The 12,384-nt window shown below is 48.2% G+C and overlaps 1 long non-coding RNA gene across 2 annotated transcripts in view; it reads left to right on the top strand.

Moving 5' to 3' along the window:
• The window catches only part of LOC148004187 (uncharacterized), a 69,640-nt gene that overhangs the window by 19,948 nt on the left and 37,308 nt on the right, over positions 1-12,384 (top strand). Inside the window, exon 1 of one of the 2 annotated variants that reach the window (XR_015627323.1) lies at positions 2,688-2,813. The exons of the other annotated variant lie outside the window; for it this stretch is intronic. This is a non-coding gene — a long non-coding RNA (uncharacterized LOC148004187). Of the gene's footprint in view, positions 1-2,687; positions 2,814-12,384 lie in introns of those variants that run through there. 2 annotated transcript variants of the gene reach the window in all.

The raw sequence follows: 12,384 nt of genomic DNA, 5'->3' as shown, positions 1-12,384 counted from the left end.
TGGCTGTGGCCCAGTCATCAGAGGCCCTGGGCTAGTTTGCATAAACTGGGGTCTGATGAGGTCTGTCTGATCATGGAACTGATTTCTGGAAAGAGAGACAGGGCAGAAAAGGGGTGGGGAGGGGCAGGGATCAGGAATGGTGCTAACACAGAGAGCCAGGGTTGCCTCTGGCTGCACGTTGGGGTGCTCATATACAAACCACTCCTAACAGAGACCAGTCTGGGGTGCTCAGACCAAGGGGCTGTATGGGCAATGAGAGAATTTCAAGGAAGCAAAACAGAAGCCAAGGCTCTCTGCTGCTGATGGACATGGAAGGGCTCCAGTCCCTTGATGGAGCAAAGGTGTTATAATGGCCATCAGCTCCTTCCTCCAGCCAGATCTGCTTTTCTCTCCTCTGCCTTCCCCACTGCTTCCTTCTCCCACTGGAGAGCACTTAGCCGCGCCTCCCCAGCCCCACCAGCACCCTACCTGGAGGATGTGTGATTATCTCCAGCAAACACACACCAGAGGCAGTCTCTTGGCTGCCAAGCACATTGGCACCTTAAAGCTACAGCTTGGAAAAAGCCCACAGTTGGTGTCTGAGCTTCATTGATGACTTCGGAGGAGGCAGCGTGTGCCGCCTGGAGAGATGGAGGGGTAAAGGCGTGGAAACACAGGCTGGCCTTGGAGTGGAGCACGAGGAGGGGGGTGGGGGGAGGGGAGGCCGAGCAGTTCTGTTTTATGCAGAAGGAGCACGCACCAGAGTGAGTGAGGCAGGCAGGGAGTCAGCGCCTGCTAATTCGAAGTTAATTTTGAATTGCCTTGAAAATCACCACGCAGCATCCAGTTCTGCCTTTGGTGGTCGAAGAAAGCAGCTGCTTTCTATTCTTCTTCAGGGCTTGTCTCCCCCCCCCAGCAGTGAGGCCAATTAGGCAGAACAGCAGTGGAAGCTGAAGTTGGTCTAATTTCTCAGCAAAAGGTCAGGCGAATTGTCTGTTGGGAACTAACGGCGCAGGGCACACTGTGAGAGGTGCCATTTCTTTGGCCTGCTCCTGCTTGCCCTTGATAACATCTCTTTGGCATCTTTAAAGATGGTCTCCTAGGTGGGCTTTTTGAAAACTGAGGCCCCTTTGTCCTAACCATCAGTGTTCCTGTGCCTTAGGAACAACACAAGGCAAGAACAATATGGTCCCTTTGCTCAAGGAGGGTCACAGGTGTAGGGAGACCATCCGTCCATCCATCCATCCATCCATCCATCCATCCATCCATCCATCCATCCATCCAGATGTCCTGAAACACATATTCTTATCCAAAGCTTCAGCAGCCTAGGGCTGGCGGGGGAGCATGGCTTCAGTGATGTCTGCCTTTTCTTGTTTGTCTTGTAAGAACCAACGTCAGGGCTGTTTCCTCCAAGGCTACCTACAGTGTCTCTATGCTCATAGGCAACTTTGCATCCAACGTCACCAGTGGTTTGGGAAGGGGGTTTCTGCTGTTTGGGGCCTTTGTAGATCTGTTTTGAATGGGCAGTAGGCTGGCAGGATGCCAACTGCCCAAGAGAGGGCTGGGGACTTGCTTGATCCCATGATGGGCACAACATGGCAACACTGTCATTTCAAAACTATCAGTGGTTCCTGTTGGCAGAGGTGCAGACTTTTATCTCCAGGGCATCTGTGCCCTTAGCATTGTGGAAACTATTTTTAGGTCGAGAAGTGAGTTCACTCCCACTGGTCTGGGAGGAACTGTGGATGTTTTAGGCTGTGGATGTTTTTGATGGGCAGGCGAGAGACCAAGCTGTGTGTGTATTGATGCCAGCGTAAGCTCATGCCTGTCTGTTTCCACCTCTCCTCCTTTGTTGCTTTCAATTGTGTTCTGCTTACCGTTCACATCTCTTCTGCAAAACAAGGTTCTTTTCTGACCCTCCTGGGCACAAATTGCATTTTACTCTCCTCCCAAGAGCTGCCCAAATAAAGGCTGGAGGGAGGCGATTCATTCTGGCTCAACCTCCGGGATTATTAGGCAAGATTAATATTGTCTTAGGTCCTTAGCATAGTGTGTGTTTAGATGAGGATACAACTGCATCTGCCAGAGCCCTACAGGAGCCCCCATGAGGCAGAAGTTATTGTTAGCTTTAACTTTCAACTTGACACAGCCTAGAGTTACCTGAGAAAGAAGTCCCATTTGAGGAATTGCCCAAACTGACCTGTGGACATATCTGTGTGGCTTGTTTTGATTGTTAATTGATGGAAAAAGGTCCCGCCTACCATGGGCAGTACAATTCCCTAGGCAAGTGGTCCTAGACTGTATGAGAGCAAGATAAGCATAGCTGGTGAGCAAGCCAGCAAACAGTATTCTTCCACGGGTTTTGCTTCAAGTTCCTACTTGAGTTGCTGCCCTGACATCTCCCTCCAGTTGCTTTTAGTCAGTATTTCCAAGTGTTTAAATCCAATCTCTAGTAAGATCTCTCAGATGTCCTTGGTCATTTGGAGGCGTTTCTGACTCATTGTCTATGACTACCCTGTTGTGTGGGCTAGTTTGATGTCAACTTGACAAACATTAAAGTCATCTGAGAGGAGGGAGCCTCAATTTAAAAAATGTCTCCAGAAGATCAGGCTGGGTGGCATTTTAATTAGTGATTGATAGGGGAGGGCTCAGACTATTGTGGGTGGTGCCATCCCTGGGGCTGGTGGTCCTGAGCTCTGCAAGAAAGCAAGCTGAGGGAAGCCATGGAGAGCAAGTCAGGAAGCACCACTCCTCCATGAGATCTGCATATGCTCCTGCTTTTAGGTTCCTGTTCTTCCTTCTCTCAGTGATGGACCGATATCTGGAAGTGTAAGGTAAAATTAACTCTTTCCTCCCCAAGTCACTTTAGTCATTATGTTTCGTCATGGTAATCCTAACTAGGACATCTGTGGACAGTTTGCTCAATGATAGGAGTTTCCAGTTTAACAAAAAAAGTGTCATGAAATTTGTGCCTGAGTTTAGTTGAACCCTCTTTGCCCTAGGCAGTAACCAGCTCATACCGGTCTTCTGTATCGTCTCCATTGCAGGTCACAGCGATGTAGTTCATAATTTACCATCTTCAACCCACACCACTGCCTTGAACAACTGGAAAGCTGAGTAGAGGAAGAGAAAGGGGTGTCTCCTGGCTTCCTAAGGGAAACCTTAATATCTATGGCTAGTCCAAGGCTCTGGAAAGGCATGGCAGAGGTCTTATCTAGCTTGGCATCCCGTTAGAGTGGCCTTGATTAAGTGGTACAGGAGACTCACCACCCCATGTTGGTCAAATTAAAGTGGTTGATCAAGTGAAATACTCATGGGAAAAAAAACTTTCCCAAAGCCAAGGCTGTAAGAGGAAGGGGTGGATGTTGACCAGCAATTCTCTGCAGGTCTTCTGAACACCTGCATGTTCTGTGAGCGGTGGCACTGGCTGCCTTTGTTCCATATTTTCTTTTCAAAGATGGATTGCAAACCACCTTGGCAGAGAGTGTCTCCCACCGAAACCAAGGGAGGGAAGGCACAGTGGTCACTAGGAAAGACACACCTTTCCTATGTGAAGGGGTATGGTCTTTCTCTTCCTGTGTGGCAGTCTACCGAATACGCAGGTCATCAGGTCATTCTCCTGTTGCCTTGTGGGATTTGAGGCTTTGGGGACTAAGGCTATTGGCTCTTTCCACGAGTAATGAACTCCTTTGGTGATCCAGCAGTCTCTCTATGTGTGTGTGTGTGTGTGTGTGTGTGTGTGTGTGTGTGTGTATCCTTTAAAAATCTTAAAGTAATCTTAAAGTAGTACTTATTTGTGTTTCATTACTATTTTACCATTCTCTATATTAAAAGAATATTGTCTTGGCTGGGGAGACGGCTCAGTAGGCAAAAAGCACTTGTTGTACAAGCCTACTGACCCAAATTTGGATCCCTAGGACCCATGTGAAAGCACGGCACTTCAGCATGTATCTGTATGTCATCCCAGAATCATATACAGGGTTATGGTGGGGCATAACGAGGAGAATCAACAGAAACTTGCAGACCTGTAGTATGGATTGAGCAGAGGCAAAGAGACCTTGTTCTCAAAGTGGAGAGCTGAGGCTCCAACACCAGAAGATTGCCTTCTGGTCTCCAAATAAGCACTGAGGCACACGCAAGCCCAATGACACCCAAGAACATGTGTGCGAGTGCGTGCGCGTGCGCGCGCGCACACACACACACACACACACACACACACACACACACGAGAGAGAGAGAGAGAGAGAGAGAGAGAGAGAGAGAGAGAGAGAGAGAGAGACTTGTCTGATTGCCAGATTTATTAATTTGCAGGTAGCGATGGGCTTGAGGCAGGCTTCAGACTTCAGAGGAGTGTTCTTTTCCTTTCTGTCTTTCTAGTCTGCCTCAATTCTTCACAGCTACATCTCTGGCCTGGGTCAATCCCAAACATGGTGTATGAGCTTTCTCCACCACATGTTACAGAGGTCTGGACCATTATGAGCTTTTTGGGGTCCCATCCAGAATGCTGGTGTACTCTGTGTGTGCATCAACCCTGTATGTAGATCTGTGAGAATGGCTGGATTGTTACCACAACCCTCCTTGCTACAGCCGTCATTTCCCCTTCTGCCAATCAGGGCAACAGTAGCTTTTCCTTCTGAGGGGTTCCTAGGAACTAACAGACTCAGCGCAAGCCTGCTCCAGTGAAGTCACCCTTGTCATTGTCATCCTGTTACTCCCCTCACTCTTTCCTTTCTGTGCCCACCTTGGCTGCCCTTTGTAAGGCTTGCCTTCCCCCTTAATAGCCTGTCTATAAACTAAGTCTCTCTCTTCTGCACTGAAATTGGCCAATTTACATGACACCCCTTGCCACGGTCTCTGGATGTGCCTCTAATCTAATCAGACTAATTTCAATTTCCTGGATTTAATGACTTTTAATTCAATTAATTTAGAATGCAGTACACAAGGTGATTAATTAGGAGATGTTACTGGGGGGACTCAGGAGGTGAATTGTTGTGCTCGAGAGTTTAAATATTATTGGGGCTGCATCCTGTAGTTGTCCCCTCACCCGGGAGGCCTTGAAAGAGGCAGAGTTCAAAGGAGCTACACGAGTCAGAGACTCACACTGAAGTTCCCTGGAAGACAAGGCTGAACTCTGCTACTACAGTGCCACCGGCAAGTCTCAGGGGACACGGTGAAGAGCTAGGTGACTCCAGTGGCTGTACTTGGAACTTGGCTATACAAGGGAGGATAAAACAACATTGTCTTTCAACAGAGGTACTTCACTGTGGAATTTATTGTGCCTGGCAAATAAACCACAGGGCTCCCGATGAGCTGTCACAGACTTTCATTATTACAGTAACATATTTATGGAGTACCTGCTTGTGTGTGTGTGTGTGTGTGTGTGTGCGCGCGCACGCGCACATGATGAACATATATATGTATGAGCATATATATGGGTGATTATATATATATATATGGAGAGAGAGAGAGAGAGAGAGAGAGAGAGAGAGAGAGAGAGAGAGAGAGATACTTATATTCATATTTGTGGAGACCAGAACGGGCAGTCATAGCCCTCGGAGCTGGAGGTAGAGAAGCTTGACAGACACCTAGCTTGTCAGGAGGATGCAGGGAATCTGAGCTCTGGTCTTCATGATTTCATAGAAAGTGCCCTTAGCCAGAGAAGTCATTTCTCTCCAGCCCTCCACCTTATGTTTTGAGACAGGATTTCTCATCGACTCTCTGGATCCTCATTTTGACTAACAAGGCTAGCCAAGGAGGCCCTGGGATCCACTCGTCTTTGCCCTCTCCCCCTGAACTGATGGGGTTACAGACATGCACCACCATACCCAGTTTTTTCTTCTTGTTGTTGTTTGTCTGTTTGTGTGGGAAACAAGAATCTGAACCTGGGTCTTCTTGCTTGTGTGGCAAGTAAGCACTTTACCCAATGGAACCATTTCCCGATACATATATACATGCATGACCTCCATGTAACAAAGTGTCCTCTAATGACAGGACTATGTTCTGAGAAACATGCCATTAGGCAGTTTGGGCACTATGTGAACACCCGAGAGTATGCTTACACAAGCTAATATGGTCACAGTGCCAACAGCTGACAGAAAGTGCAGGGACCTTTATTATAAATGTGGTCTGTCAGGACCAAAAGATCATTCTGCTGAGCCTGGTGCTCTTGCTCTACTGTCCAGAGGAAGGATGCTGGGCTCAGAGCTGACTCTGCCAGGATATCTGTTATCTCTTATTCAGAGAGAGCAGCCAATGAGGTCAGCATGTAACAGGTAGTTGGAGGGACAAATAGGTCAGAACATAAAGTGTCCTTTAGTTCATGTTTTTTTTTTTCTTTTTCTGAGAGATTGTAACAGTCATTATATTTGTAGAGCCCAAACTTTGGGCAAAGTGTGACCGAAGATATGACCTTGGTAGGCATTACCATGTCCTGTAGTGACTTAAAACATGGCTTCCTTCGTCCTTGTTCACTGAGAGGAATCAGCCTGGAGCTTCCCCATAGTTCTCCTGGAAAGCCTCACTGTAAAGTTTCTCTGCAACTGTCTCAAGTCATGTGTCCTGGTCACCAGCCAGGACTTCAGACTGTAGTCCAGGTAGGTTCTGAGAAGCAGCATTAGGCTGACCCTCTGCTTTGATCTAGAGCCCACCCCATGAAACTGAACAAGACCCTGCACCCTGAGAAAACTGTCTTCCTAAAATGTAGCTCCAATTCCAAGGTCATTCAGTATGCCAATGAGCTCTGTGGTATGTGTAGGGGCTCTTGCTACCATTGTCCTAGAATGCTGGGCCATGATCTGAGTAAGGAAAGAAGCCAACATAGTAGGGTCCGTGACCTTCTGCTGCATGAGCCGTGTCTGAGAAGCCCAGCCCCTTGGCCTGGAGAAGTAATGGCGCAGGGCAGCCTTTGACATGGGTTCTTTGAGTGGATGAAGGACAATGGGTGGAATTCACACACAGACTCCATAAAGAAACCAAGTAGGGGCTTTCACCACGGAGGTGGCCATTGCTCAGACTGTTCACGGTAAAGCCGATTGGTGTACTTTACTCCTTTGGTTTTCCTTTCTCTAGTTTTCCTTTCCTTGTCTGTCTATTCAGGCTTTAAGATGTAACTAGAAGAAATGTTTCCTTCAGGAAGGCTTTCTGGTAAAGCCCACCTTGCAGCCCCTACACTGGGCCGGGTCCTCTGTGACACTGTAAGGATCCAGGCATACTCGTGGTACCCTTGACAACCTTCACATCCTGCCTGTGCCCCTGCCCCTCCATCACCCTACAAGATCCACACACTTCCTCGTGGCTGAGGCATGGTGAACCTGTAGCCCTTCATGGCTGAGGACCTTAAGCATGCAGTCAAGAAGAGACTAAAATGGCTGACCCGATGCCTGAGCCAAAAGCCCACAGGCCTACATCTGTCTACATAGAATCTTACAGAGCCCCCCACATTCTGTCATTTATGACAACATGGGCCTTTGTAAGATTTAGAAGTGACAGTGTCAGGTGTGGTGGATTAGATCTGGGTGTGGTCTATCACAAGACAATACCTGGGGCAGTAATGTTGTGCAAGCAGGCTTACTTAGATCGTGGTTTTGGGGGGTCATTTATTTCTTTATTGACAGGGTCTCATGAATCTCAGGCTGATCTTGAATGCCTGCTTTTTATGATCCTGAAGATCGAACTCAGGTCTTCACACAACTGAGCTACATTCCCACTCCAATTGTGGAAGTTTGAAGTATGAGATTCTGGAAGGAAGATAGCTGGAGATTTACTCTGTTAGTAAAGAACCTGTTGTACAGGCATGAAGACCTGGGTTTGGGTCTCCTGCACCCATTGGAAAAAAATCAGATATAGCTGTGTACACTTATAACTTCTGTGCTGGGGGGGGCAGAGACAAGCAGATTCCTGGAGATCCTTGGTCAGCCAGTACTGCTGACTCAAAGGGCTCTAGGTTCAAGAGAGACACTGGATGTCTAACTTTTCATCTCCATGTGCACATGCACACACATGTACATGCACCCACACACACATGCACACATTTCCACAAGTGTGTCTACATACCACCCATGTGCCCACATGCACATGTGTACATGTGCACACAAAGTAAATAAAGAAAATGCCCAAGATAAGGTGGGCTCTATTAGTTATCTAATGAGAATAGCAGACAGTAGTATATCAATGTGTGTGCACTCATGTGCAGGTGACAGCTTTCATCATCAAACCTAAAATCAGAGAAAGAAACTGGTGCTCCATAGTCCCTTCCGAGGACATGCTCTGAACAACCAAAGGTCATCTCACTGTACCCCAGCCCCCACCTCCCAAAGGTCCTCCATCATCACATAACACCACTATTGAGCTCACGACTTCAATCACAGCGGGTACTTTGTGGGCCTGCTTACATGGTACTCAGACCACAGTACCAACTGATGTGTCTGGGGCAATAATACTGGGGACTGTCACCAGGGCTGTTTATGAAAGTGAGGGCGATCTGTCAACCTGTGGTATACCATGTAAATAACCAAAGAACCACCAAGTCTGCCTCCCCAGCATGCCAGCACACTAAGCAATGCAAGTTCCCAGGGAAGACGTGAAACTATGAAACCAGAGTCAAAGGCACTGCCACTCCCCTTCCTCGGGGCCCCTTTGAGTCCAGGCCAAAGCCCCACTTAACAGCTTTTTTCCTTCATTTTACAAAGGTGAGGAGAGCCCAGGCCTGGGATTTTAAAGCTGGATCTCATTTCTATTAAGATGGCTGTTGGCCTCAAAAGATTAACTCGCCGTCACCCTCCCCCTTGAAAGCTGATCCGAGTGGAAAAATGGAGTTAGAAAATTCCTCCTTCCTTTCCCTCACACCTCAGCAGATTAAGGGGGAGGCTTGACGCTGAGTTGTAGGGATTTATGGAAGTGTGCAGGCGCTGGCTTTTAAATGCTCACTCCCTCTTTGCGAGGTTGGCAGCGCTGCCTCCTATAAATCCTCCCTCCCTGGTATGTCTTAGCCTTTCCACGCCAGCGATGCGGAGGCCTGCAACACCTTTTCCGTGCAGTAGCCTGTGAAAATATTGAAGTCAGGCCCAGAAAAACACCAGCCCAGAAAGGGGAAGCTTTGATGTTTGCAAGTTCTTTTTCAGACAGCCCTTGCCAAATCTTCATTTTTCTAGTTTACAAGGGAAGGGATTCTGACCATCTGTCGGCTGTCAACCCATGTTTGTTTGGATGAGGGTTTTATTTTATTTTTTCCCCCCATCTAGCACTCCTGTTCTTACAAGTAGTTTATTGGACTTCATAAATGTCAGCTTTCTGCATGCATTCTGTAAGCAGCTTACAATTTAGTGTTTAATCAAAATTGAGCAGTCCGCGTCTGTAATCAATCCGAAGTGGGAGGTAACAATGAGCTAGAAGCTGAGAGGGCCCTGGGACCGTGGTTTATGCCTCCCAACTGTCTCCATTAGGATGGTTCTTGAAAGTGCGGGGAGGTACAATGAAGTGGGGAAAGGCTCCGATCTTGGGCTCCTACTGTGTGCTGTTTTGGGAGTGTGTTTCTTACTGCTTGCCAAAATCTTGCCTCCCCGCAAACCATCAACCTACACTCTGGCTTACAAAAAAAGTCAGCATTTTTTTTTTTTAAACTCCTGGATCAACAAGTCAGCAGAGAGATCTCTCTGTTCTCACCTGAGCTGTTTACATAGCTGGGCATAGCCTGCTATGGGGTAACCTTAGTTGACCTCCTGTAGCCCAGGCTTGGCTTCACGGTTGGTGCCTCTTACCCTCCAATCAGGCTCCAGAGATTTTTTTCTTCCTGGTGTCTGCAGTTGCAGAGGTTGGGGGCAGGGGGAGCTTAGCCATGTGAGCACTTGCCCTAGTGCCTACTACAGTGGTGAACAGTTCATCGGCCAAGGCAAGCTATGTGGCCAGCCTTAATGGACGAGGATGTGCCTTAGCCCCTGAAGACTAACTAAATACCCGATGCTGGTTGCTTATGAACAACACGAATGTGTTATTCAGTGCTCTGAGTGCTCCAAGATTGAGGTGCACTTGGTGTCCAAAGAAGGTCTGCTTACTGGTTCAGAGACACCATGTTCTTGCTTCATACTTATGTAAAATATATATTTATATACAATATGTGTAATATTACATATCTCTGAAGCCTTTTGTTTGTGTTTACATATCCAAATATCTCTGTGTGAATGTACATGTGTTTGCGTGAGCATGTTAGGGTCACAGGTTGACATTCGATATCTTTGGTGGTGGCTCTGTACCCTTTTTTATGAGACAGGGTCTCTCACTGACCTGGGGTTCACCACTTTGGGTAGACTAGGCAGTGAGCCCCAGGCACCCTCCTGTCTCTGCCTCCCTTCACAGCACAGCCGTGTGCTAACACACCCAGCTTTCTGTAAAGTTCTAGGGAGTGAACTCAGATCCTCCAGCACTTCACCGACTGAGCTCTCCTCCCATTCCAATGTCCTCTCTAGACTTGGGAGGCCTGCACCCCAGTGAGCCAGTTATCTCCTGAGGCTTCCCCCGCCCCCATCTGCTGACACCATTATGCTAGCCATTAGCTTTCAGCATGTGAACTTCCAGGAGGCAGATTCTGAGATCTTGTCAGGGAAGACCTGCCATCCCTTTAAAGTGAAAGGAGGACAGAGTCATAGGCAAAGGCCATGGATGTAGAGAAGGGTGAACAGGGACCAGGGTCCTACATGCCATCGGTCCATCACAGTGAGGCAAGTGTCTCATATAGAAGGTAATTGCTACTACCCTCTCCATGTCCAGATGGAGACGTGCTGAGATGTAGTCATTCCTTAGCAGTCAGCAGCCAAGTCAGGCGCCTTCCTCAGCAGAGCTTGTAGGCTGCTTCTCCTTGACTCTGAATCCACTTTCCAGGGAAGTAGGTGGAGCTAAGTCTTCCACACCATTTCCCCTCCATTTAAATGATGAAAGGAAGACCCAAGCAGTTGCTGGCACAGCCATTTGCTTCATTGTCCCCCTGACACCTGTCCAGATCACAGGGCAGTTGGGAGTCTTCGGAAGAGATTGCCCTGCCCACAGTCATTCCTGCATCAAGTGTCCCAGAGGATCGTGTGGACAGAGAAACTTTTGATGTTTGCTTAAAATTTCAGAGTCATAGACTCCGATGTGTAGTTGAAAGAGCCTGGTATCTTAGCTCCATCTTCCCATGTCCCATTCCCTGCTGAGCTGTGGAAAGTACCAGAAGCTAGAGGAGCGTGCCATTAGTCAGGGGCCGCCGATGCTGATGGACCATCGGACCTAGAAGGACAGAGTGATGGTGATGAGCTCTCCAGCAAAGGCACGGCTCTGCTTCCTGCTCCAGGTCAGCTCCTGATTCCAAGAGTGTACTTTCGGGTTTTGAAGAATGCTAAAGTGGCCATGGGCAAAGCTCCTTAGAGCAAGAGGGTGCTCCTAAGAACCACACTGACTAAGTCTCCCTTCTCCCCAACCTGTATGACCATGGCTTCCTGGCCTTCCTTCCTTGGGCTGTTTTGGACTGTGGAACATTAACTTTGAGTCCTTGTTCTCCAGATCCCTCCCAGTCCACCTCCCTATCCCGCCCTCACTGGGGGCAGCAGTGTGTCAAAGAAGCCAGCTGTCCTGGTCCGGTTCTACTCAATGGCTGCTTATTTCTGGGTACGGTTAAGAAACCTCCATATCCTCTATTTTCTCCCTGGTAACACAGGTGACACAGGCCACAGTGTGGTTGATGTAAAAGCTATATTGTCACACCCAGGAGGAGGTCCTGCTTGGGGATACTCAATTCTCATTCTTTCTCCATCCTCGGCCTCTCTGTCTGACCTCCTCCTCGTTCCTGTCTATTTGAATCTTCACAGCACTTTCTAGTCCTTCAATAATTCAGCCTTAATGTTTTATTAAGCAGAGGCTTCCTAATGGGCTGTTATTGACCTGGCAAGGAGCCAATATCCCCCCCTGTGGGGCTCCTCGGGCTCTGAAGGGAGATTACTGATGGAGCACTGCTCTGATGGTGCCCTCTGGCTGCGAGGGCGTGGCCCAGGAGCCAATTCTGATGCTGTCCCTCTCCAGCCTTTCGAGGCCTTCTGACCTTTTGAATTTGCTTCTGCAAAATGGGGTTTGTATTACTCTGGCTGAGGTATCTATGAATATGGAATTGGTATGTGGGAAGCGCCTGGGGCTCAGGCCAGCCCTAGTGCTGAGAAAGTGAGTAATTGGCTGCTCTATGGTACTGTCTTACCCAGGACGGCCCCCAGAAGTGCTCATATTGCTTTAAAAGTCAACACCACATTCTCTTTTTGGAGTTGCTGGGAACAACTCCATTCCTAAGACGTTTCTATAAGGAAAGAAATACCTCGGGGTGTGTGTGTGTGTGTGTGTGTGTGTGTGTGTGTGTGTGTGTGTGTGAGACCCTGTTCTGTGACTCTTAAT

The sequence above is a fragment of the Rattus norvegicus genome, chromosome 8 (genome assembly GCF_021556685.1).
Source record: "Rattus norvegicus strain SHRSP/BbbUtx chromosome 8, alternate assembly SHRSP_T2T, whole genome shotgun sequence".
NCBI lineage: Eukaryota > Metazoa > Chordata > Mammalia > Rodentia > Muridae > Rattus > Rattus norvegicus.
Note: the sequence above shows the minus strand (reverse complement) of the source record. Positions and strands in the feature narration are given on the sequence as shown.